This window comes from Varanus komodoensis, unplaced genomic scaffold (genome assembly GCF_004798865.1).
Source record: "Varanus komodoensis strain SLA01 unplaced genomic scaffold, ASM479886v1 scaffold26, whole genome shotgun sequence".
Lineage (NCBI taxonomy): Eukaryota > Metazoa > Chordata > Lepidosauria > Squamata > Varanidae > Varanus > Varanus komodoensis.
In genome coordinates this window covers 13,707,142-13,732,981 of record NW_025335684.1, presented here as the reverse complement: position 1 = coordinate 13,732,981, position 25,840 = coordinate 13,707,142, and the positions used below count along the sequence as shown (strand labels likewise).

The 25,840-nt window shown below is 42.1% G+C and overlaps 1 protein-coding gene across 9 annotated transcripts in view; it reads left to right on the top strand.

Moving 5' to 3' along the window:
• Positions 1–5,974: 5,974 nt before the first annotated feature.
• The window catches only part of CAPN15 (calpain 15), a 145,180-nt gene continuing 125,314 nt past the window's right edge, over positions 5,975–25,840 (top strand). For 7 of the 9 annotated variants that reach the window (XR_006415011.1, XR_006415012.1, XR_006415010.1 and 4 more), the window contains exons 1-2: positions 5,975–6,124; positions 6,576–6,789. The gene's annotated coding sequence lies outside the window, so the exon portion shown is untranslated. The remainder of the gene's footprint in view (positions 6,125–6,575; positions 6,790–25,840) is intronic. The other 2 variants (XM_044433098.1, XM_044433093.1) reach the window with 1 other exon arrangement.

The following is a 25,840-nucleotide window of genomic DNA, read 5'->3' as shown; positions in this document are numbered from 1 at the left end:
ATAATGTGTGGAGGGAGGATTTAGAAGGGTAACTCTACATGCAGTGCACCCTTTTCTCTGTTGGAGTAGTAGCTGTATCAGTGTCCCCAACCACACCAAGTTCCTAACTGTGGAGACTGAGCTTGAAAACATACAATCCCGGCCTTGATCCTAATGTAGTTGCCTACCACTCAACCTGATTGTGTGCAAGGAAGCCTGGTTTAATGAATGAAAGTCAGGCTCTTGCCAGGATCTGGGCCTGATAATTGTGGGATTGGTCCTACACTCTGCTGCAGCTGCCTGCACTCATGAGCACTACCTGGGAGCCCTGGCAGAAGAGCTCTTTAAGAACTGGAGCTCTCCCCCCTCCCCCCCCGCACCAAGCAACTTTAGCTATGCTGGTTTTCTTGATGTGTTTGGCTCCTGTATGTTGCTTCTAAACCCTGTTCATACTCCTAGGTATGTGCTCTTTCATGCTGTTCCCCTGATTCTTGACTTCTGGCTTGTGTTTGACTACTCCCTTGTTTTTTGGACTGTGTTACTATGGATTCCTGTTACAATGGATTCCTGGTTTGATTTTGGCCTGTTTGATACTGGACTTGTGACTTGGACTGCTAATTGGATTCTTGCTTTGACCATCTTGCCTTTTTTCCTGGGTCCTAGTGCCTTATCTGTTATCCAGCTGCCCATGCCCTGGACCCTTCACTATGGCTTTACGGGTAGCTTTGGAATTTTGCTTCTACCCTACTGCAGATCATAGAGCTGCACTTTATAGGCAGACAAACTAAGCAAAGTCAGTCTTTGGGGTGAGAGTATTGCTTTTCCAGAATGATCTTAGAGAGCAATATTGATGTCATGGCTTTACTTCCGCCAAACATTTATTTTTGTGAAGGTTTTGGCTCAAGCTGCTAGTTATCCATGCCAAATGGCAACTAAGGTTCAAAATACATGTTACTGTTAAGGCATCGTGCACAGCTGTATTAACTATTTTTATTATTAACTATATTTATAAACAACTTGTCATTTGAAATAAACACCAAGTAGAATCATGAATCTGGTACAAAGATAGTTATGGCTTTCCCCCAGCCATGAGATAACAAATATGTTTTCAAGAAAGGTCTGAAACATGGTAACATCAAAGCTTGATGCACTTTAGAGGGGAAGGTGCTATTTATTTTCTTAATTACTTTGTGTGTTTGTGGGGGGGGGGGGGGGGCATGGAATCAGGACTGCAGCATTAGAAGAAATCTGTATTTCTCTTTCCCTATCTGCAGTCTGGAAGGAAATCACACACACTGAGCTGCCACATAAAACTATGTGATTTAGCAAAAAAAATTCCATTGGACTGGGATAAGCATGTCCTCCACATGCACTATGATCACAATTGCTTGCCCACACCTATCATTAAAGAAAAAACCCAGACATAGCTATGCATTTAGCCTGCAGGAGGCAACAATTCTCTTGTCCAGAGTAAAGGGCTATGCATGCTGATGGTGCCACATGCCTAAAAACAGTATTTGAAATATACAGAGGACTTTTTCTTATTAAGTGGAAAGATAAACATTTCCCCCCTAACCATTTCTTCATTAAAACTGGATGTGGCTCCAAGACACCAGTTATGTTGATGTTGGGATGGCCATTACCTTTGGTAGGACTTTGATGGATGTCCTTTATCTCAGAGCTCATGAGTGCTAAGCTCAGAGGACTGCAGTACAGAACTGGAAACAGATGCTGCATGCCTTAAATTAAAGGTGCACTTGTGCTGCTAGAGGCTGTTTTTAATTGGTTTTTTCCAATGTATAGTGACTGCTTTATTGGGTTCCCTGCTTTCAGTGTGCAAGCCTCCAAAGCCACATTCAACACAGCAATGTTTAATTGACATAATAGCCTAACTACCTCTGAGTTAAGGAGCACCAAAGGATTGTCCAGGGCAAGAAGAAGAAATCAGGTGCTGTGTAATCATGAACATTGTGAATCCACCATTGGTGATATCAGCCAGATTTGGTTTATCAACTTAAGGTTGTATAATAATCAGGTAGAGGAGTGTCACCATAAGATTTTAGAAAGGCCATGGACTTATTTCCTCAGCATATTATCAGGTGCATTGAAATTACAGCTTAATTTAGAAAAGCCAGTGACCCATGCCCTCAAATGGGGAAGATTGTCATTTGAAATCACAGCTTGCAGAAGATGTAGGGACAGCAGCTATTGTTTTTGTAACTGCTGGACTTAACTGATTGGTCAATGTAATAATATTCTAAAGCCTTACTTCAGTATTAAATTCCACATATTCCTAATTTATTGTTTGAGTTTTTCAATCAGCAAAGTTAAAAATGTTGGGGTGCTGGTTAAGGATGCATTGGGAGAGCACAAAAAATCCATACATTAATGCAAACTACCAAATAACTACATCAAGGTGGCTAATGTGTTTAAAATTAGATATTGAATCAATTGTAAAGACATTCAATAATATTGTAATATAATTTTAAAATGTGCCAAGTGCTAGTCAATCAGCCAAGTATCTTTACATGTATTGATTCAGAAAATGGAACCAGGCAGTAGGTATAACATTGTCAGTGTCTGATTTTCCTTTTTAATCTCCTTTAATAAAGGGACTATTTGGAGGGGTGGCAGTAGAATGTAAACTTGACAGCTCTGAGAAGAGTTCTGTAATGTTACTGAGGCACCTATGCCTGCTTCCACCCCCAGTTTAGAAAGGTGGAAAGTTCCTGTTGCTGTCCATATTGCATCAGTGTGGTAACTCCCCCACTTAAAACTAGTAGCCAGCATCCCCCTGAAAATAAATTACCCATGTGCTTTCCATGTAACATTAAGAACAGGCAACTGGAGCCGAAACTACTTGTTTAATTTCAAGGTCACCATGTCTTTTAAAATAACCTTTTACAAAATACAAATATTACAAAACAATATTTTTGTTACCAACCCACATAACCATTTCCATCCCCATCTTCTGCCTAAATGAAAGATTCAAAACTAAAGCACAAAACCTACATATTTCCAATGCAAACAAATGTCAATTTATTGTTAAAAACGATCAAATATATATGTAAAAAAGGAAAACCATGACCATTCTGACATAAATGCAGACTTCAGTCTTTGAACCTTCTGTACAAGCTATTAGTTATAAATGCTTCAGTGTACTGAAATGTGCCCACCCAGGTACCAGAATGGTTCAGAGCCGTTTTGAAATATTGTCCATTCCAAAAGGCTGGTGACTAGTGGCAGGAAGAGATGAAGCAGAAAAGAAAGTAGGCAACAAACTTTTATGACCCAAATGTAAAGTACAACTTTATGTATGTTTACTTAGAGGTAAGTCCAGCTGCTTTCAGCTAGACTTTGCTTCCTACTAAGTGCTTAGGACCTCAACCTTAAACTTCAGGTGAATATAGGAGTAGCCATAGCAGATTGATAAAGCACAAACTTTACATGGAGTAGGTCCCAAGTTCAACTCCTAGAATTGGCAGGTAAGTCTAGGAAATACCCTAGTCTAGGTAGCTTAGTCAGTGTAGCCAACTACTAAGCTGGATGGATCAGTGCTCTGACATGGTACAAGGCAATTTCCTATAAATACTGCAGGAATATAAATATGGATGCAAAACTTCAGGCACTCAATAAGTCAATGGTAATTAAAAACCTGGGCCTGGTGACCAGTGATGTGGGATGAAAATATTCCAATGCTTTATTTAAAACATCTGTTTATTTAAAAAAGTGAATGTGTGCCAATTGCAAATACAGCATTAGCCTAGCTTGGTATTTTCAAAGTTGTAATGAATATTTTGCAGATTATTCCTAGCAAGTATGTGAGAGAATACATACATGTCACTGAAATACACATATCTGTGTGAAATGTAACTAATAAGAGGTGACAACAAAATTCAAGTTACCACAACACTGTTGAAACAGATGATGCATGTCTGTGATGGATGTCACTTTAATTCATTTAAATGAAGTATATGCTATTATCTTTACAAGTATTGCTATTAAAATGTCTGCATAATATAACATTTACACTACACTAAGTATAGTTTATTTTTCCTTAAGTAAACATTTAATATGGAGTACATTTTTAACTTTGCTGTTTGTTTTACCTGCAAGTAGTAACTTAGCATGTTTGGTGATTTTCCAGTGTGTGATGAAAATTTAGCCATGAAAACCAATTTTTTCTAATGCAAATGACCCTATGTAAATTAGCCTAATTTGCATTCAAAACTTTTCTAACAAATCCATATAACTACTGGTGACTGGCACATAACCTGTAGCAAAAGTGATGAAGCAGGTTTACCTTAACATCGAAGTTCTGCGTATGGTTTGGCACCCTAAAGAAAAGAGATCTGAATGGTCTCTGTGAGTGGTGTATGTATAATTGTTTCAGTAGGGTGAATAGGCTTATGAATGTGTGTAAATTGGTTAGCGCAAGAAGGGGACTATTTCCAGGTATCAGCCGAGGACTTCATTCCCTACATGTAACTGCTTTTAATACTTGGATGCTCTTAAACAGTCAAAAGCATAATCTCAGGGTTACAGGACAACACAATTAACAGCTATAGTATGTTAATTTAAATTATTTTTTGACTGCCTCCTAGGATAAAAACCCTTTGAAGGCAGTGTAAAAAACCATATAACACACATTATGAATGGGATTGGCAGCCAAAGGGTACAGTATGGACTGCTCCTATTCAGGATTCTAGCCATTTAGGCCCCTGGTTTTCTATTTTTCCCCTTTCAACCGTCAGTCTGCATCCTGTGCCCACTGAGCATGCTCAGTCCTTATTGGTCTGTTTTGAGTATCCCCTCCTCGCCTGTCTACGGGGGGCAACTTGCCGCTCTCCACTACCGCCAAGGTGTGTATCGTACTGACAGGTAAATTTACACAGGATTGTAGCCCTTAACCGATAGTTAGATTCTAGGGTGTGGTCTTCGAATGTGAGTAAAGCAGGGCAGTGTCATATACCAGGCCGGCGTGGGAGGGGGTATCTTTGCTCTTGATTAGACTTCTAAATATTTGTCCCTATCCATATAGGGTGGAAATCATCTGCTGAGTGTTCTTCCGTGGACTGTCCCTTTCCTGATGTCATTGCAGTATTTACATGGTCCTATGGCTCTTTCAAAGGCTTCACTGAACCCGCCTGTCGTTTCATATCGCTTTTCCAATGAGTTTTTGGGGAGCGTTTTACCTCCCGATGACAGTGGGTGGGCGCTCGCTGCTGTTGAAGATCGCAGAAGTGCACGTAGGTACTAGAGCTGCCTAAGGCAGCGCATCGCTTTGCATCATGCCTAGTCTCGCCCCCGCCGCCAGCTGAGACTCAGGTGAGCTGCCACCACTGCACGGCTGCCTGGCTCCGTGGGAAGCGCTAAGAATTCTGGGAAATGTAGTTCCCCTCTCTCCTGCCCCCTCTTAGCTTTTAGGGCAACAGTAAGCCACCAAGTCGATCCCAGGCAGCGTGGCTCATTTACTCTCCCCGTTAATCAGTATCCGTGGCTTAATTTTTTTAAAAAATCACCTATCACCACGGCAGAAGGAGCGACAGGAGTCTTGCACTCTATCTGAAAAGCAGGACCATACCTCCCTGCATGCTCCTCCCACCTCAGAGCTCTACATCCGCTTTTCTCCTGCCCAAGACCCTCTGGGGCTTGTAGTCTTACCCTAGTATTCACGACGGTTTCAACGCTGCTTACGCAAGGCCGTTCTTTGCCCCTCGACAGTCCGCTACGCTACGGAACCGGCGTAAGGGGCCGGTTTCTGGACTCTGTGAGGAAAAGGAGGGAGGAGGGGGTTGAGGGCTGGCTCTACTTTGGGGTTGAGGGGGAGGTAAAAAGAGAGATTGAGAGAGAGAGAGAGAGAGAGAGTGTGTGTGTGTGTGTGTGTGTGTGTGTGTGTGTGTGAAAGCGAGACGGGCACACACACGCGCGCGCGGGCGCGCGCGCATAAGGAAACGGCTTCCTGAGGAGACGGGTGGGGCGGGGTGGGAGTCGGGAGTTAAAGTTACTCTGCCGCCCGAGGTGGTAGGTGGGCGGTTGGGGTGAAAGGAAGAAGTACCAAGACGGGGCTGAAGCAAGGGAGCGCGAGCCGGTCAACCAGCCAGCGGGTCGCCGCCGCCGCCGCCCGGGCGTCCCCTCAGCAACGGTCAGTGGGAGCGCGCGCGACCCTCGCGGAACGCCAGCGGGGGGGGGGGGGGGGGGGGGGGGGGGGGGGGGGGGGAGGCTAGGTAAGGCTCTGCTCCCCCCACCTTTTTTACGGTCAGGAGAGAAGGAAGGGAAGAAGGCAAAGCGAGGAGGAATTTCCTGGTGCAGGGTGGGCTAGAAGCGTCTCAGGAATAGTCTCAGTAATGAGACTCCCTCTAAAAATTCTGGATTCCTAAAGTGCTGCACGTCTGGGTAGTGCATGAGACTCTTGCCATTTAAAAAAAATAGTTTTGAGGTATCTAGGACCTCTTCTCCCCGCAAACCTAAGGAGTCCTCACAGTAGGGAAATGCCTGTGTGTGTGTGTCGGTGTATGCACATACTCATATTCTCAAATGAGGGAAATGTGGAAAACAGTCTTTTAAGGTAATCTTCCTCAAATGATGCTCTCCAGATGTGTTGGCTACAACTCCCATGCTGCCTGCGAACGTAGCTGAAGACCTCTTTAATGAGCATCAGGAGAAGAATACTTGTCTCCTCTCTTGCTAAGGCTGCCCAACCTTGTGGCTTTCCAAACTACCTTTCACCATTTAGTAGAGGACCCACTGCTCTTTCTGGGGTTGAGCCTGGAGAACACACGGACAACCCTTTCAGCAGAGGGTTGTATTGTAAGTACTTGCACTGCTCTTCCATTATCTTCTCTTGGTTTGAACAAGTGTTTTCACAACTTGCCTTTTGGAAGCTTACAACTGAGATGAGAAATGGAAACTAAGAATAACAAAGTTATATTGCCAATAAAACAAGCCACAATTAAATGTCATTAAAACGTACCTCAAACAAACAAAAAAACCCACTTACTGGAAGGCACTAACTACAGATCTGTCCCCTGCAATGAAACAGTATTTAGAACCTGCTTATAAGCAGGCAAAGTTGTGTAGGTGTGGGCAGACAAACTTTTCTTGGGTGGCAATTTCATGGTTGAGTCATTACTTGCTTTGGAAATCAGGATCAAGTCTAAGGCTAAGTAAATTGCCCCTGTTCTCCTTCCTTTAATCAGGTAAAGGGGAAGGAGAAGCAGAACAAGAATAGTAGCCTGAATAAGGGAGAGTGTCACAGATGCATAAAGGGCAGGTTTTCACTTTACAAGGAGCTCCATTTTTCTTTGCTACCTTGATGAACACGTAGGTCACACTTGTTGTTTTCAGCTATAGTGACCCTGCAGAGATTGTTCCTTGCTGTTTTTACTCTTTCTGGTATCTCCTGTGAAGTAAAGGATAGTCTTGCCTAAACTGTTGCTTTGTTGTTTGCTTCCTGCTGAGAAGCTTTGGCATAATAAGAGAGAATAAGAGCCCCACTTTTCTAAATATTTGTGGTGGGACTCTTACTGGGCAGGCATGTAATGCAGCCATCATGTGGCCTTTCCCAATTTGGTACCCTGCACTGGTTTCGGGTTGGAACCGCCATCAGACTCCGCCAGCATAGTCAATGGTTTGAGGTGATGGGAGTTTTAGTGCCAGCCATATTTTCAAGTAAAGCTGCCCCTTTGTTTACTTTAATATGACTGATTAAAACAGAAGTCTTCATATTCGTTTCAGGGGCATGTGTAATTATGAATGAACACAGACTCGAAGGAGGAAGCTCTCCCTCCAACTATTTTTTGTATATGTCTGAAAATTACTGAGTATGTTGTTCCAGGAAGATTTGAATGGCTCACCCTCCCCAAATGTTTCCTCAAAACAGTGGGAAATCAGAATGTCCTAATGTCCTGGATACACCCTGCAATAAAAAGCTCTTGGAATTAGTAAGTTGCAAGCAAAGTAGGATGCACTTAAATATATATCTGATTGGCCAGGATGTTTGTGATTAACATCACTTTGCATGCATACATATAAGGAGTTCTCAGTCATTTGAGACTTTAAAACATTGTTATCCTTTTGAAGCTTCTTGGTGATGGCGGCTATATACAAGTACCTCAAACGTATTTTTTAAATGAGAAGTCAGAAACTTATTACGGTTACTGTGAATCCTTGTGCTAGTCTTTAATGAATTGCATTAAAGTTAAATACCACACCAAAGGTAAACAACATCCATTCTGAAGAACTGTACAGATCCCAAACATGAATGGCTTTAGCTTCCTAAATCCAGCTTTGAAGTAGGGAAGTGATGTTGGCACCAATATGAGAGGCACGGGTTTGAAGCAGAGTATCTTAGCCTAAGGTCAAGCAGTGACTCAGTGGCAGGATCAAAAATGGAATGTAAGATTTCTTGCTTCTCCTGGAAAGTACATGAGAATGAGTTGTCCAAGGAAGACTCCAATTTCTAATTTAGAATCTGCAGTCAATGGAAAGGTCATCAGTATAATGTCCATTTTTCTGTTGATAATATTTTTCTGACTAGATAATATTCTGATAATATCCTCACATTTTGGGTCAGTACAAACTGCCATCAGAAAGCTACTTACCTTGCCTATGAATCTTTATAATTCTTTTAAACAGAAAATCTGATTTGCCTTATTTTCTTGTTAGTATTGCAGAATATCTGATGTCAAATAATAGTGCACTGTAAAAGGTTAATCAGTGTTTGATTGTTTTTGTGTGTGAAGACCCTGACCAATGTAAACATATTTCACTCAGTTTATACATACAGCAACAGCCAAAGCAGTTTGTGTGTGACTGTTCAAACTGAAACACTGTGGTATTTTCAAAAGTATTCCCAAAATGCTTTTCTTGGCTTTGTACTAATGAAAAGCAACACTGAACTTCTTTACTCTGTGTGTGTGTGTGTGTGTGTGTGTGTGTGTGTTGGAGGTGGGATTTAGTTGGTTTGATGGTTCTTTAGGGGGAAAAATCTAAAAGCAATAACATTTTAGTTTTATTAGCCAATAGAAGATGAGTTATGGTGAACTTGGAAGCTTCCTCAGTACTTTGTGACATTTCAGGTGCTCCTAATAAACATAATATGCTCTTGCTGATTTTGGATAATTTTAATGTTGTGAAGGTAATGTTTTGCAGTCTACCACTGTAGCCAGACAGGAACTTTCCAAAATGTCCCCATTCCATTTATGCTGTGTTGGCCTTCTTGCCAATGCTGGGAGATTGTCAGTGATTACCTGAAACCAAGCTTTTTCTCCTTTTTCATTTGAGTGGTCAAATGAAAATGTATAGGTATTGTGGAATTGCATCCTTCTAAGTAATGTGTTGTGTTGTGGTATTATGGCATTCTATAAATGATAGCAAGAGATCTGGATATGATTTTTTCTTGTTGGGGTGTATGTGTGTTTGTTTTTGCTTAGTTTTGTGTTATTGTGTGCATTGTATTCTTTCAAGTCTTTTGTCTTAAATTGGTTCGGGGTGTGTGTTAGTTATTATTGTTTTGGTTAGTTTTGAGTTATTGTGCTTATTCCACTTTACCAAGTCTTTTTATTGTTTTAAATTGATTTTAGATGGTGATGAGAAACCCTGGGGGACAAGAGGGTGCCCCCCATTAGTGTGTAGAGGGTTAGGGTGAGATGGACGTGAGTGTCAAAGCTCATTTTTCACATGTAAGATTAAATTGACTCCTGATGTGAGTGTAAAACTTACATTCATTGAAGTATACAGTTAATGTTCCAAATTGCTTCCCATGTTCTGAATTAGTATATCAAAGAAGTGAGTACACCCCTCACATTTTGTAAATATTTTATTATATCTTTTCATGTGACAACCCTGAAGAAATGACACTTTGCTACAATGTAAAGTAGTGAGTATACAGCTTGTATAACAGTGTAAATTTGCTGTCCCCTCAAAATAACTCAACACACAGCCATCAATGTCTAAACTGCTGGGAACAAAAGTGAGTACACCCCTAAGTGAAACTGTCCAAATTGTGCCCAAAGTGTCAATATTTTATGTGGCCACCATTATTTTCCAGCACTGCCTCTTGGGCATGGCGTTCACCAGAGCTTCACAGGTTGCCACTGGAGTCCTCTTCCACTCCTCCATAACGACATCACAGAGCTGGTGGATGTTAGAGACCTTGCGCTCCTCCACCTTCCGTTTTAGGATTCTCCACCGATGCTTGAGAGAGTTTAGGTCTGGAGACATGCTTGGCCAGTCCATCACCTTTACCCTCAGCTTCTTTAGCAAGGCAGTGGTCATCTTGGAGGTGTGTTTGGGGTCGTTATCATGTTGGAATGCTGCGGCCCAGCCTCCAAAGGGAGTGGGTCATGCTCTGCTTCAGTATGTCACAGTACAAGTTGGCATTCATGGTTCCCTCAATGAACTGTGGCTCCCCAGTGCCAGCAGCACTCATGCAGCCCCAGACCATGACACTCCCACCACCGTGCTTGGCTGTAGGCAAGACACACTTGTCTTTGTACTCCGCACCTGGTGGTCGCCACACACGCTAGACACCATCTGAACCAAATAGGTTTATCTTGGTCTCCTCAGACCACAGGACATGGTTCCAGTAATCCATGTCCTTAGTCTGCTTGTCTTCAGCAAACTGTTTGCGGGCTTTCTTGTGCATCATCTTTAGAAGAGGCTTTCTTCTGGAACGACAGCCCTGCAGACCAATTTGATGCAGTGTGCGGCGTATGGTCTGAGCACGGACAGGCTGACCCACCACCCCTTCAACCTCTGCAGCAATGCTGGCAGCACTCATCCATCTGTTTCTCAAAGCCAACCTCTGGATATGACGCTGAGCACGTGCACTCAACTTCTTTGGTCGACCATGGCGAGGCCTGTTCTGAGTGGAACCTGTCCTGTTAAACCGCTGTATGGTCTTGGCCACCGTGCTGCAGCTCAGTTTCAGGGTCTTGGCAAACTTCTTATAGCTTAGGCCATCTTAATGTAGATCAACAATTCTTTTTTTCAGATCCTCAGAGAGTTCTTTGCCATGAGGTGCCCTGTTGAACTTCCAGTGACCAGTATATGAGAGTGAGAGCGATAACACCAAATTTAACACGCCTGCTCCCCATTCACACCTGAGACCTTGTAATACTAACGAATCACATGACACCAGGGAGGGAAAATGGCTAATAATGCCCAATTTGGACAGTTTCACTTAGGGGTGTACTCACTCTTGTTGCCAGCAGTTTAGACATTGATGGCTGTGTGTTGAGTTATTTTGAGGGGACAGCAAATTTACACTGTTATACAAGCTGTATACTCACTACTTTACATTGTAGCAAAGTGTCATTTCTTCAGGGTTGTCACGTGAAAAGATATAATATTTACAAAATGTGAGGGGTGTACTCACTTCTGTGATATACTGTAATACAAAAATGCTCAAATATATGGAAGCTCCATAGTGTGATTGGACTATCAAGCAATACTGAAAGAAGGCATTCGTTGGTACCCCATCTCTTTTTCCCACTTCTTCCATATTTATTTTCTGCCCATCCTTTAAAAAGCCCAAGCAATATTTGTGTGTCTATTTGGCTTAGACTAAGAGAAAGATGGAGGTAGTGACAGATTTTATTTTCCTGGGCTCCAAGATCATTGCAGCCAAGAAATTAAAAGACGCTTGCTCCTAGGGAGGAAGGCTATGGCAAATCTAGACAGCATACTGAAAAGCAGAGACATCACCCTGCCAACAAACGTGCGTTTAGTCAAGGCTTTGGTTTTCCCAGTTGCAATGTATGGCTGTGAAAGTTGGGCCCTAAGGAAGGCTGAGCACTGAAGAATTGAGGCCTTTGAATTGTGGTGCTGGAGGAGACTCCTGCAAGTCCCTTGGATCGCAAGGCGATCAATCTGGTCAGTCCTAGAGGAGATCAACCCTGTCTGCTCTTTTAGAAGGCCAGATACTGAAGATGAAACTCAAATACAACAACAAAGAGAAAGATTGGACTAAGACCTGGTTTGCACAATTGCTACACTTAGACAAACCTTTGTGATTTCCTTAAACTGGTAGGCGTGCTTAACACTTCTGAATACTCACTATCTGAGCATGAGTTGTTAGGGACAAGAGTCCACTTAGTTCTTTGTCTGACCGGGAGACAGGCAACACCAGCAAAGTTGGGTTACACCTACGGTAAAGAGTTTCTTTTTATTAAAAGTCTTTATAAGCTGTTGTGAGCAAGTGCTCATTTCACTGCAAGTTTGGTAAGCTGTGGTAGCTGCTACCATGGCTGCCTTAAGCAACCTCTTGGCTGAACTTCCAACAAGATTCTGTTCTGTTGCATTGGTGTCTGTGGTTTGCAGTTCTCAGGTTATATTAGGTGCATTTACCTTGTCTTCCTATGCTAATCTCACAGTGAGGCTGGTATTATAGCCACATTTAACAAAAATGCCAATTCTTCTTTAATGTTAGGCCACTGTTAAAGAGGGGAAATGTGTAGCCTTGTTTTCTCCAAGCTTTTGTTCACTGAAGGTTGGGTGAAGGGAAATGGTCACCAAGTGCTGAACTCCTGTTTTGTGTCACAGGAAAGAGATGGCAAGAAGTAGTTGTTCCACTGTTGTTGTTTTGATTAATGTGTTAAAGCCACAGCAGCTTTCTTTTTCTTATATCAGTGTGAGACAGGAATATTGGATCTTGTTTGCAGTTGGCACTAAGAAGAGGTCTTTGAATTTCATTTCCCATATTTGAGTTTTATGTTGTCCAAGAGTGCTGCTGTTTCATTGGAAAGCCAAGCTTTGACAGCAGTGATAGTGCATGTATATTGAGATAATTAGAAGGACAGACAAGTTGATGTCTGGCTCAGGGGCAGTGTATATTTTCTGCTTTAGATCCAGGTTCTGTAGCCTTTCCTCTGATTTTTTCCCTATTCCTGTATGTCTTTGGCGTGTGGTGTCTAGTGCAAGTTGCTGGTTGTAAGCTTAATTATGAGGAGAGTTTTATTTATGATAAAGTGTGAAGCGTTACACTCTTACGATATTCATGGCTGATTTTTGAAATGAGAAACTTGAAAAAATAGCACCCTCATTATTTTGCTTTTATTTCAGTCCAAGTAAATTTGAAGCATTTCATGGAAATAAAAGTAATAAAAGAAATACAGATGCTTAAGTTTTACAGCTGCTTAAACTAATTATATTTGTTTGAATGCATGAGGCTGCTCTATATGAACAAATGTATTTAACTGTGGACACATCAAGTCATCTTTCCCCTATCTGCTTCCCTTTAGATATATTGAACTGCCCCATCCTTTAGTCAGCAGGGGGACACTAGACTGGAGAATGCTGGATTAATGGCTTCTAGTAATCCAAAGAATTGGTTATGATATGTTAGCAGCTACTCATTTTTTTCAACAGAGCCACCTAGGTTGCTGCAGAACTTGTGGTTTTGCTGTTACTTCTTATTAGTTTCATTTCACACTGACACACACACACATATAAAACAATTAAAAGTTTGCATTCTCTCACATACTTGTTAGGGATAATTTCCTGCGCAACTTTAAAACTGCACATAATTCACATAATGCTGTATTTGTAGGTGGCACACAATCATTTTTATTAATGAATTTGGGACATGAAATTTTCTGTGGAAAAATAAAGCATTGGAAAATTTTCCATTTCACCTTCTTGCTCAGGACCTAAATCACTGTCTGGTAATTCTTACACTAACTCTGTGTAATCCAGGGTTCAGTTTGGATGCCAAGAAGTACTTCCTGACAGCTAGGACCCTTAGGGTATGGAATGGGCTTCCACAGGAGGTGTTTGAGGCCGCATTGGTGAGGGTGTTCAAGGACAGGCTGGACATGCACATGGTAGGCATGTCAGGAGTGGAGGTGGCTGGAGCCGGGGAAGGGGAGGGCAGATTAGATAGCCCAGAAGGCCCCTTCTGACTCCTTCTGCTTCTCCTCCCCTTCTGACTCGCTCTATAGGTGGCTTAATAGAGTGCTGAGGTTTAAGAGATTGTATGGGTTGAAATTTGAAATTGGAATATTTACCTTTGGAGTCATATACTTCACTGCTACACTGCACCAACTTCAGGACAACAAATTTGATGAAGCTTCACCTTGTCCAAAGAGCAGCATTCTGGCTTAAGCCTCTCTTACAGACTGCATTTTTCCATGGAGGTCTCCTAATTACTAGGCTACCCCTAGCTATCTCTTCCGGAGATAAAGTGCTTTACCGCCTATTCTCTGGCTGTTGAAAAATCTGCCTGCCCCCATAAAATAAGGTTTACAAGGAAGGTAAATCTTTAGAGATATTATGCCAAGTGACATATTAACTAGCTGTTCTGTGCATACAACATTTTATGAATAGGAATCCTTATGCAATACTAAGTATTAATTGTTTCAAAAGAAAAGAGAGAAGGCATATGTAAAGGAGAGTTGCTTATGCTTGCAAAGCTGCATTCTTCTATTTCTTTCCATTCCCATCTACAAAACAATAGGAAAACTGACTGACAGATATCTTGCTCTTTCTCCTTCCAAAATGGGTTGAAAAACCACTCCAAATATTAGCAGTTAGTGTCTTCAGATCTGTAATAGAGCTTTCTGAGTAATGAGAGGAGAAAGTTGTTTGCTTTTGGAATGGGGCAGTGGTGCCTGTATAAAGGAGATAGTTGTTACTGGCAACTGAAAATAGTTATTTTTGGCTTGAGGCAAGTTAAGTCTACTTTTCTGGGTGGGTCAGTTCATTGCAACTGTGTGTGACTGGACTTAATATTCTTACTACTTTTTCTAAGTAGATTTTCAACCTTGTTATTGGCAAAGAAAGTTAGTGGAAGTTCTCAGCTTATGGGGCAACTACAATACACACCAGTATAATAGGTAACTTTAGTATTTTTGAGATCATGGTATACATTATCAGGTACCTGCTAATATCCCACACTCCAGTAGGGGATGACTGGCAAAAGCCCCCTGAGGTTGCTCTCCTCTTCATCGTTCCAACCTGTTTCCTCACCTGTTTGTCTTGCTGATGTTTTGAAGGAGGAGAAGTAGATGCCACTGCCTACTGCTGCCCGTCAACCAAGTGGTAACAGTGGGTAAGAGGATGAGGAGCAACAGCAGTGAGAGGCAGTGTAAAGTTAGACTCATTGAGGGGAAGTCCATTGAAGGTTTCATTCCTAAGGACCTAGAGACCTAGGGCCACCGCAGTTTGAGAAGTGTTTAAGAATTTAAAACCTTGTATAGCTAGATAGTAAGTGTGTAGACCAGCAAGGTGATGCAGAGACAAAGGATAGTCTAGAGGTAAGGTTTTGCTCAGTGCCTCAGAAAATGAGAAGGGGTGTCTCTAGAAGCCAGAAATATCTAAGGTGGTGGTCTTTTCATATATGCATGTTAAGTCTGATATCACACTTTCAGCACCCGTGAGTTGCTGCATTCTTTCTGTTCCTTTTAGACCTTTTGAGGCAAAAGAATGTTTTTCAAAATCCATCAATGTGGCCATGATGAGGAAAAACCACACCACCTGTAAATGTTCATCTCCTGATCTCTTAAAGGGACAGAAGGCATGTTATACGAGTAGATGAACACTTTGCCACCATGGTGTTCTAAGAAACAACTAGACTATAGAACCCTGATGAAGCTGCCAGCTGCTGTTTGGCATTTTTTCTCTCTCCCCATCTCACTGCACCATACCTCAAAATAGTATTTATGACAGGGAGGCCTGTTTTCTACTCACCTAAATTGCTAGTGATTCTTTCTTTTTTGGATATTTTATTAGTATCTAAATCAAGGTTTAGATCACCCTTGCATTGGTGTTTCCCCACTGCAGGTTGTGTTGTGTTCCTGAAACAGCTTCCACCCTTGTTCCTGACCCCTTTTGCTACTGGTTCTCTGAGATGGGGATAAGGCCAATGACTCCCTATCTCCAGGTGCATTTGTATGGGCCCCATGCCTCCATCTCATAGCAGTTGTAGCACCTGGGAATGGAAAGGTTGAGCACCTTTACTCTAGAGAATGAATGCTTTCACAACATTGGTTCTCATTTTCTTCTTCCTGTGTCCACTTGTGCTGTTCTATTTGCCTTTCAGAACAGTCCACCATTAGAAGACTGCAGTTATATTCTATGTGCTGCTGTCATGACTAGAGTGTTGCTATGGGAGCAAATAAATGCCGTGGGCCAACCAGCCCATGCAAGGAACTTTGAGTTATAGGAGTTTTAAGTGGCTTGTGATAAAAGGGGAGAAAGGCATGGAGTCATCTGAGGTTCTTTGTGCTGCTTTACCTGCCATTTCTTCTCCTGCTTGGCAGAAGGATTATTGAGGTAGTGAAAGAAGAAAAGCCAAGGCTAGGAGTAGGCAACCTTTTTGGGCTGTGGGCATTTTTGGCAAATTGGGTAACCATTCTGGGCAGCACCACAGCATGACTACCATATGAGGCATGACAAAGGACACGTAATCTGCCCAAAAGGAGTAGAGGTGGAATATGAGTCCCAACCACTAACCCCTCAGCTTTCAGTATCAGTAGAAACCTATTTTGCATGGAAGTGGGAGAAAGGTGGCAAGGGTAGGGCATCTTGGTGGGCATCAAGGTTTCTGGGAATACATTGAGCTTGTGGGTACCACTTGCAGACTTCTGTGGCTCTTATTGATCCTACAAAAATTTGTGGTCCAGAGTTATTCTGATTTTGTACCATTTTGAACAACTTTGGACTTTAGGTAACACCCCCCCCCTTTTTTTTTTACATGTTCTGTGACACTTTGCTAGATCTGGGTTCGGGTCCCAATTTGGTCATGAAGCTAACTGGGTGGCTTTGGACCAGGCATTGACACTAACTTACCCCACTGTGTGTGTGTGTGTGTGTGTGTGTGTGTGTGTGTAAAAAGTGGAGAGGAGGAACACTGTGTAAGGCCCCATTCCTATTTTGCAACAGGAAGGATGGTGTGATATAACATAATGATGATAATAGCTTATTTAAAATTCTTGCTACTAGTAATTCCCAGGGAACCAACTGCTTCCTCTTCCTTTTCTCAGAAAGATGAAGTTGCTAACTTGTTTGGTTTCACTGCTGCTCACACCTGCTGTCATCACACATTGTTGGTGCTACTGTCTATCCCTGTGCTAGAATTATCACTTTAGGGCTTCTGGTATTGCTTGAATTTGCATGTTGCTACTTGCTGAAAAGTAACTTACCTTCAGGCTCTGAAGCCTTGACACGGTTCCCCTGGTGATGTGCAGATGTAATTCACCCCGCAAGTGCTTGCAGGATGAGGAGCAGACCTGTAGGTACCTGCAAGGATGGGAGTCTGCTCAATCAAGCGACACAGCTGGAAGCTCTGGAAGGCTCTATTAAAGGCTTTCCTGCACTGTTCAGTCTTTGCCACAGGAAGACAGGCCTTTGCAATGGCTGTATGAAGTTCCTGGTACTGCTTCCAGACCTGCCTCATTCTCAACTTTGCCTTGACTCCTCCCAGTTCCTGTTTGTGCCCTTGTCTTCAGTCTGACCCCACATTGTCAGGTGCCAGTACCTTGCCCTGACCTTGCCTTGTTCCTTAGGGTGCTTCTCCTTGCCAGCATCTGACCTCAGCTTGTCCCTGGACTCACCCTTACCTTTGCCCCTGCATTACCTTGCCAGTATCTGATCTCAGTTTGTACCTAGACTTTGCCTTTGTCTCTGGGCCTCTTGTATCCTGCTAAGACCTCTGTTCCTCTCTAGCACCCGTAGTTCCAGTGTTTTAGATGTAGACAGCCATCACCTGTGTTCGGGTGCTGAAACTTACTTTGGCAAGAAGAATCTGTTTCACCCACTGACTTTACTGACTATAATCACCCTCATGCTTGAAAATGTGTGCCATCTTTTTTCTGCCTATCTCGGATGTCCAAATCTTGCAAGATAGTTTAACATGTTTTTGGAGTTAATCTGAAGCAGTTGTAGAACACAACAATAGAACTCTCATCTTGGAAGGAAGTTTAGTATAATGGGATCAGCCAGAGCATAGGGAGAAATGGATTCAGACTCCAACTTAGCTCTGAAAGTAACTGGATGATCTTGGGTCACTTGTTCACTCTTAGTCTAATCTACCTCACAAAGTTGTTAGGAGTATCTGATAGATGGGAGAGGGAATCATGTATACTACCCTGAGCAGCTTGGAGGAAGGGCACGGTAAACGAGTAATATAAAGGAATGCCAAAAGAATTTTCATACAGCAGTTGCACATAACTCACTTGGAAGACTTGTTGTTTGGACTTCCTTGTCCTACTGTCTTTGCTGTATACTGATTCTCAGTTAAATAATGCCCTTTTCTGCCACGTTCAGACCATTTCTTGGTATCCTCTTTGGATCACCATGTAGGAGAAATTACTAGTTTGCTCACAATTTCACTGGCGAGCATTTTCCTTTACTGAGTTGTGGTGTGCTTGTGTTGGGAAGGAAGGAAATGGGGAGAAGGCTTCCACTGTTTTTCCTCTTGTGTGTGTACACAGTTTGCAATAGAAGTGTTCCCTTCCTTCCTTCCTGTAGTGTCCATGCTACCTTTCTACCAGCCAGAAGCTGTATCAGAAACACCAGAGCCTTCAAATCTAGGACAGTAGCTACAAATTAGGACAGTGAAAGAAATGACCTGGGAAATGACAATATCCAAATACTGGAATCAGAAAAAAGAGGTCGTATTAACTACTGCTTAAAATGCATTGTAAAAACAACAGTTCCTTTCTAGTAAATTGGGACAAATGGGCATTAACATGATTGTGACCTGCTGTGGTGGAGTAGATAGCTCCAAAAGAACTGGGTTTGGATTCCTGCTGATTATTTTATCAGCTTCATTTCTTTTAAAAAGGGGAATATTCATGACCTATTTCATAGGTTTATTGAGGTAAGTAGTGCCTTTAAGGATCTATAAATGATCTACAGCAGTTGTGATAGAAAATATGAATCTTGCTGTTGCTAATAGGAAAAGCTGTTTTATACTGCCAAAATTTCCCGAGATTGGTTGATGACAAAATAATGAGGAAGAACAGTGCATGTTCCTACTAAATTTATACTGTGCAGGCACTTGCTCTGTTGTAGTTAATGGAGATAGGGAATTTATGTCCTAGGAAGCTGGGTCATCTTAAGTGTATACATGTGTAACTTGCCCCATTTTCTCATTCCTTAGGAGTGTATAACATTCCTTTTTTGAATGAAGGAGGGTATATTTTCCCTTCATGTATTTTCTTCCTTCACTTGAATATTTTTTCCACCTACTGTTTGCAAGCTTTAAAAAAACTGCCTGAGGTAAACGCCAATAAAATATGATTTAAACTTGTGTAAAGGTATAGCTTGTCCAAGGGTGGACAATAGATGAAAAAAGCAAATATGTATTTTTTAGAAGCCAAAGATATAGCAACAGCAAATCGCAAATAGAAATCTCTCGGATTGTTTCTGGTAGATGATTGGGCTTGCTAAGCTTGCAAGTGCAGGAGAGAGTTTTGTGATTGTGAAACAGGCATGGAAAGTATTTTTCTGTGTCTCACTGCTATCCTGAAGGAGGAGCAAGATGAAGGTATAATAAACAGCCAGATTTGATGCTTGGGTGGTATTCTTGGGAGAACATTTTGAATAATAGTAGTTGGTGTATAGAGTCATTGATGAAGGTTTGCTTTCCTAAGTGCTTGGGTGATTAACCTGCAGCCTTAGCTGGCAGTTCTATTGCAGTTCATGTCTCAGCTTGGAACAGGTAAATTATCCAGACTGTAGACACATTAAACTCAAGAATGTCCCCAGCTAAATCATAGAAATATATCAACTCCTTGGTACTCTGGGTGAGTTGAAGATGCAGTTGAAGGCAAAAAACAAGCTGTTAGCATCAAACAAAGGTAAATAGCTCTCTTTGGTCTTATGCTGTGGTGATGGCAGCAAAGAAATCCCACTTCTCTGTCATCATGGCATCTCCAACCTGCAGTCTGAACTGGTGCAGCCCAGTCCAATTCTCACCTCATCCTTGTTTGTATATGCACCCAGACATTCTTAATTTATAGCCAGGGTAGCTGAAGTTTTTTTTTTAAACCACACCAGTGAACTTGGTCTGCTGGGTGGTGTTGTGAATGAGATGCCTGTTTCTTCCTGTTCCAGTCGCTCGTTTGTATAGTTTGTGCCCTAAGCTATTTCCTTCATGTTAACAACATTCACATCTTAGAATTTTTGGCAACACTTTGTTGCTTTAGAACAAGCCACATCTTATGCTGCTCCATTGGCTTCCCTTATCTGTGGATATTAGCTAGCTTAGTAACATATATTCCCTTTGTTCTTCTGAGCAACACTGTTTAAGTACTTTGATCAATAGTACACCTGAGACTGATATCAGGGATGGAGGGATAGGGAATCCCAAATCTTAAATTTCTTGAGAAAATTAAAATTCATGTTAAACTTGAAATATTTTTCAGCATTCCTGATCTTAAAGACCTTGGCAGTTTTTTAGTTTTTTTAAAAAAGACAGAATTTGGCAAGTTGGATATTTTACATTATAGGCAACCCCTGGGTTACAAACAAGTTTTGTTCCTGAGCATGTCTATAAGTCTAATCCTGTAAGTCGGTTCATGTACAGTCAGCCCTCCACATTCATGGGGGTTAAGGATGCAGGGCCCCCATGAAAGTGGATAAACCATGAATATCTCTAGCCCCCCCCCACCCCCCACTACTGCCTCAAGGAGATGCTGGAGAGATTTCCCTCTCTGGATGAGCCGGGCAAGAAGGCATGCTTTGGAGTAGTCCTCACTCACCTTTAACTTCCCCTCTCTCTATGGTGATGCTTTGGAGGTCCTCCCTCTCTCCAGTTTTATCTCCCCTCTCTCTGTGGAGATGATGATTTTCCACAGTAGGCCTTTAACTTGAATTATTAATTAATAGGCTTTGTGGCAGGTTGAAAGTACAGGTTGTTCATAACTCGGACATTGGTAACCTGGAGACTTCCTGTACTTTTTTGGATTAATTTACATGAACAAACCAATTGATACCCAATTGTTTCAGTAGATTTATTTATTTATAAATGCCCCACAGGTAAAGCTCTCTGGGCAGTTTACACAGTCCATAAAAACAGATAATAAAAGTACAATAAACATATTTTAACATCAGAAAAAAAAACAGATTGGGCTTTTCTGGTATTTTGAAGTAGATCAGTAATGATCTGTCAGTTCTTTATTTCAACATGCATGCCTTTTGTACCTGGGTCCACTTTGTTGGATCTTTGGTTCTACTGAAAAAAACTCTTGCAAAGTAGATGCTGCAAGAATGAAGACTGTCCACCTCTGCTTTTGACAGAATCTGCATATGTTTTGAGTTGTCGCTACAGGGTATTCTTACTTTGTTGTCAAATCTGTTTGGTTGCCTCACATTGCCGGATTTAAGGCAAAAGAAGAAGAAAGCTGAATATGCCTCTTAACATTGTAGGATCATTTCAGAAGTCAAAAGCACTGATTCTTGGTGGCATTATTAGTTGGGTCATAACACGGGATTTAGCCCAGGCTGTTCTTTTAGTGTATAGGGTTTGGAAAATCATTCATGAATGCTGAATCATAGGAACCCAACATAGCAGATATCCTAGAGAGAACATGCCTGGCTCTTAGTCATGTTTATCTCTTGGCTGTAAATGAGCAATAACAACAATGCTACTTTGAACAGACTGGCACAGCCTCAGATGGGCAGGTCTACAGTTTACCCAATCAACACCCAGTTGTATCAGACAAGAAGAGCCATGCTGTCATTGCCAGGACGGCGCACAAAGACTGAGCTTTCTTAAGCAACAGGCATGTCTGCCTGCTTTTAGGAATGTCAGGTTGACATTTTGATTAAAATATTAATAAATGTACAGAAACAGCCAAGTGCTTGCTTAATGTCATCAGATCTAAGCCAGCTCAAGTTGAAGCACCCTGCAATGCTACTGGAGGCTGCTTGTGCTCAGTGAAAGGAGTTCTGTAATGAAAGCTGTACAGAACAGAGCCAAACCCAGCATTAATTGCTTTCTAAAAAAGTACTCTGGATATTATTTCTGTACAGAGGCTGACTGTAAAATGTTGCTCTTCTTAACCCCCCCTTGCTTGACCCCTTTTAAACATACAATTCTAGTTCAAACAGCCTCTCCCATGCTTCTGCACAAGAAAAAAGGCTATTGCATCTCTTTGCACCTTCACACACACACATTTTGAATAACAACCTTGGATCTGAAGGGGGGCAATAGCGGTGACTATTTAGAGGGCCAGCAAGAGCAGTTTAGGGACCTGACATAACTGATGTTGCTGTTACCCCTTCGCTAAACAAAACACTCAAGCCAGCCTCCTGCATGCTAGCTTCAGCTACTGGACGCTCCTAGCAACTGTGGTTAGAATGTGAATTACTGATGGCCTGATCAGGGAGGGGCTTGTTGGATAGAATGGACTGGAAGGAATCCGCCCTCTATGTCTTACTTTTTAACTTTTCCTTAGAGAGGGAAGGCACAGCGGTTGACTGTGAAAGGAAGATTACCCAGAATGGGACATTTTTCTGTCTGCTTCAGTTACGAATATTGATACCGGTGCAGGGGAAAGGAGAGAGATGGCGAATTGTAGGTTATTCCAGTCTAAATTCACTGGAGGAAACATTGCAATGTACTGCTGTCTTACAATAAATGTGAACGGTACAAAACTCATAGGATTGTTCTCAGTGGGTCAACTAAATTCATGGTTTAGAATAACCATATTTTAGCACCATATTCATGGTTTGAGCTTTCAGATATACAGGCAAGTTATGTGCTAAAGGAAGTTGTCTTCTGTTTATCATCTGCTGAGCACTGCCATTTCTATGACATAGCTGTCATAACTATGGTTTGCCATTGTAGATATCAAGCAATTATAAACAATACAAACTGTGATGTGTGATTGCTGGCTTGATCCCAGACGGCCTTGCCAACTGGAATGTCACACCAAACCATAGTTAAACTTTCTTACTCATAATTTCTCAGGATAAACAAATTATCTTGGAGGCTACAGCTGCATGTGTAGAAAGAGAGATAATATATTATGTGTGTAGGACCAAGTTACTCTGTCCTGTAACAAGACACCTTCTAAATTGACTCCTAGGATGATTCCTATCAAATTATGATGCCCATTTAATAACATGTGTTCCCTGTACAGATTGCAGCTCTAAGACTATAAAGTATCCGCCTTCAACAGTTTAAGGAATATTTATTGCTATAAACTGTTCCCTTTGCAGACCAGATGAAACAATAAAAGTGTATCATAAGGAGCAGCACCAAAAGGTGCCAGAAGGTGAATCTGTTGTTTGCTATATGTTTTCAGAGCATGGCCATGCCTGATTTTATTTTCTCCCCCATGTGTGTTTGAGATAGCGGAGGAGGAAGATGGAGTGTGCATGAGAGAGAGAGAGAGAGAGAGAGAGAGAGAGAGAGAGAGAGAGATCTGCTTAAATAGTTGCTATGTTGCTAATGAGCCAGACCATGCCAGCCCACACACACTTTTGTTAACACCACATGAAAAAAACATACACAATTGGCTAATAAAATGGAAAATATGAACAGCCCTGTTGCACCTCACTGAAGTAATGTTAATTGGCTTAATAGTGCACAGCCTTCTACAGTATTTCCTTTTTTTGTTTTTGTTTTTTAAGTTATGTACTCAGTTCTACTTAATCACTGTCTGCTTATTTAGATCATAGTGCCTGTTTGGCTAACACGAACTCCCTACTTAGAGAGAACTGGTCGATGAGCTAAAGTTTTGCTTCACCCACACAATCTGTTTCAACTATTTTTTTGTAAATGTTAAGTAGGACCCCTTTCTTTGTTTTACTGCAAGTTCTTCAAATATAAAGCATAAGGAGGGGCAAACAGTTCCAAGGAACTCCCCTCTCATCCATCCTGCTATTAGTTGGAACTCTTCAGGACTCCAGAGCTATGGTAAGCGTGAAGTGTAACTCAACACCATTGCCACAGTTGTCCAGAGGAGCTGTTGTGACTGGTTAAGGGCTTTTGCAATCCTTGTCTGCCCTGTGTGGGAAACTGACACTTCGTGGCACTCTATGACACAAAACTCAGAAATGGTTTGGATCCAACTCAGCCTGGACCCGACATCACACTGGGATCCATGGGCTCCTTTGCAGCAATTAATTGTGATTGCTTAAATCAGTTGCAGCAGTGGTCCCCAATCTTCTGGGACATGGGGGCAGCATTAGCGTGCCCAATGCCTAAAGAGAGCCACATCTTAAATCAAAATGTAGCACAAGTATTAACCTACTGACTCAGATCAAGAGTAAACATTCAGAGGTCGATGAAGAAATGTTAACTTGAATGTAATCGTTTTTGGAACAATACTGTGGAATTCTTTATTTAGCTTATCCCGTCATTGTGATTTTTGTGGCTATTTTTTGTTAGCCAGGGCATGAATGTCCAAGTCAACGTTTGTGACAGACACCCCTAAAATGTCATGTAAATGTTCATCTGTAAGTATCGACCTACACTTGGATTTCACAATTTTCATCTTGGAAAAAGTTTGTTCAAGTGCAGTGGTACCTCGGCTCACGAACACCTCAGTTCATGACCAAATTGGGTTGCAAACAGAAATTTCAGAAAAATTTTGCCTCGGGCTGCGAACTCTGCATCGCGTGACGGTCATGATCATACCCATCTTCCCTGCACGGGTGTGATCGTGGTCGTGCTGGGGGGGGGGCGGGGGGAGATGACTGTGATCGCGCCCGTGTTCCCTGCATGACCGCAATTGCGCCCATCTATGGCCATGGTTGCAGTCGCGCTCATGCAGGGAAGACAGGCGCAATTGTGGTCATGTGTGGGGGGGAGATGTCCGCGCTTGTGCGGGGAGGAGGGAGATGGCCGTGATCTTTGTTGTTGTTTGTCACTTTGCTTCAGATTTTTGTTAAGAAAAAATAGTTACAGAATGGATTAACCTTATTTACATTGAACCTTATGGGGAAATTTGACTTGGCTCACGACCAATTTGGGTCATGACCAGAGTTGTGGAATGGATGAAGTTTGTGAGCCAAGGTACCACTGTATGTATGTGGTGACAAAGGCACCAGATTGCCTGCAGCAAATTTCTTTAGGTTGATAAATATATCCGGTAGACGCCAATAGAAACCTAACAGACTATTTTCTTTGTAAATGTCTCTGAGATCATGACGGGTTTGCAAATCAATTAGTTCAATCTGAAAAAAAAAGTTACTTGCATCTTCCAGTGCTATTTCAAATGGATTCTGAAACATTTTATTTCGTTTCTATGCTTATGGAAATCAGTGAATCTGTTCTAGAATTCCACCTGCGATAGGTCCAGTGCTTTGATGTACTTTTCAACATTGAATTGTAAATTCCCATTTAAAGGCCTTGCTGAAATCCAGGTATACCACATCCACTGCATCCCCTCCATCTAGCCACCTTGAAACTTTGTCATAGAATTCCACAAGGTTTGTCTGGCAGGACTTGTTTTTGCAGAAGCCGTGTTGCATGGCCGTCAGCCTCCCTTCCCTATCTAGCATGGTAGATCTCTCACTAGTATGGGCCTTTCCATTGTTTTTCCTACAATGGATGTAAGGCTCATTGGTCTTATTTCCCCATGTCCCCTCTACTAGCCTTTTTGAAAATTGGGACCACTGACGCCACCATCCAGTCCTCTGGAACTTCATCTGCTCTCCACAAGGCCTCAAAAATGGAGGCCAGCGGGTGTAAGAGAACCCCTGCCAACTCTCGAAGTATTCTTGGGTGTAACCTGTCAGGGCCCAGTGCCTTTGTAATGTCCAGTGCCCTGAGGGGCTCCTCGACTTCTAGGGGGGTGACTCTAATCTGTGCCCCTAAGTCCCCGGGCTCATCTAATCTTCTATGCGGATCTCTCCTGTCCTGCTTTGGGAAGAACACAGAGGCAAAATAGTCATTTAGCAT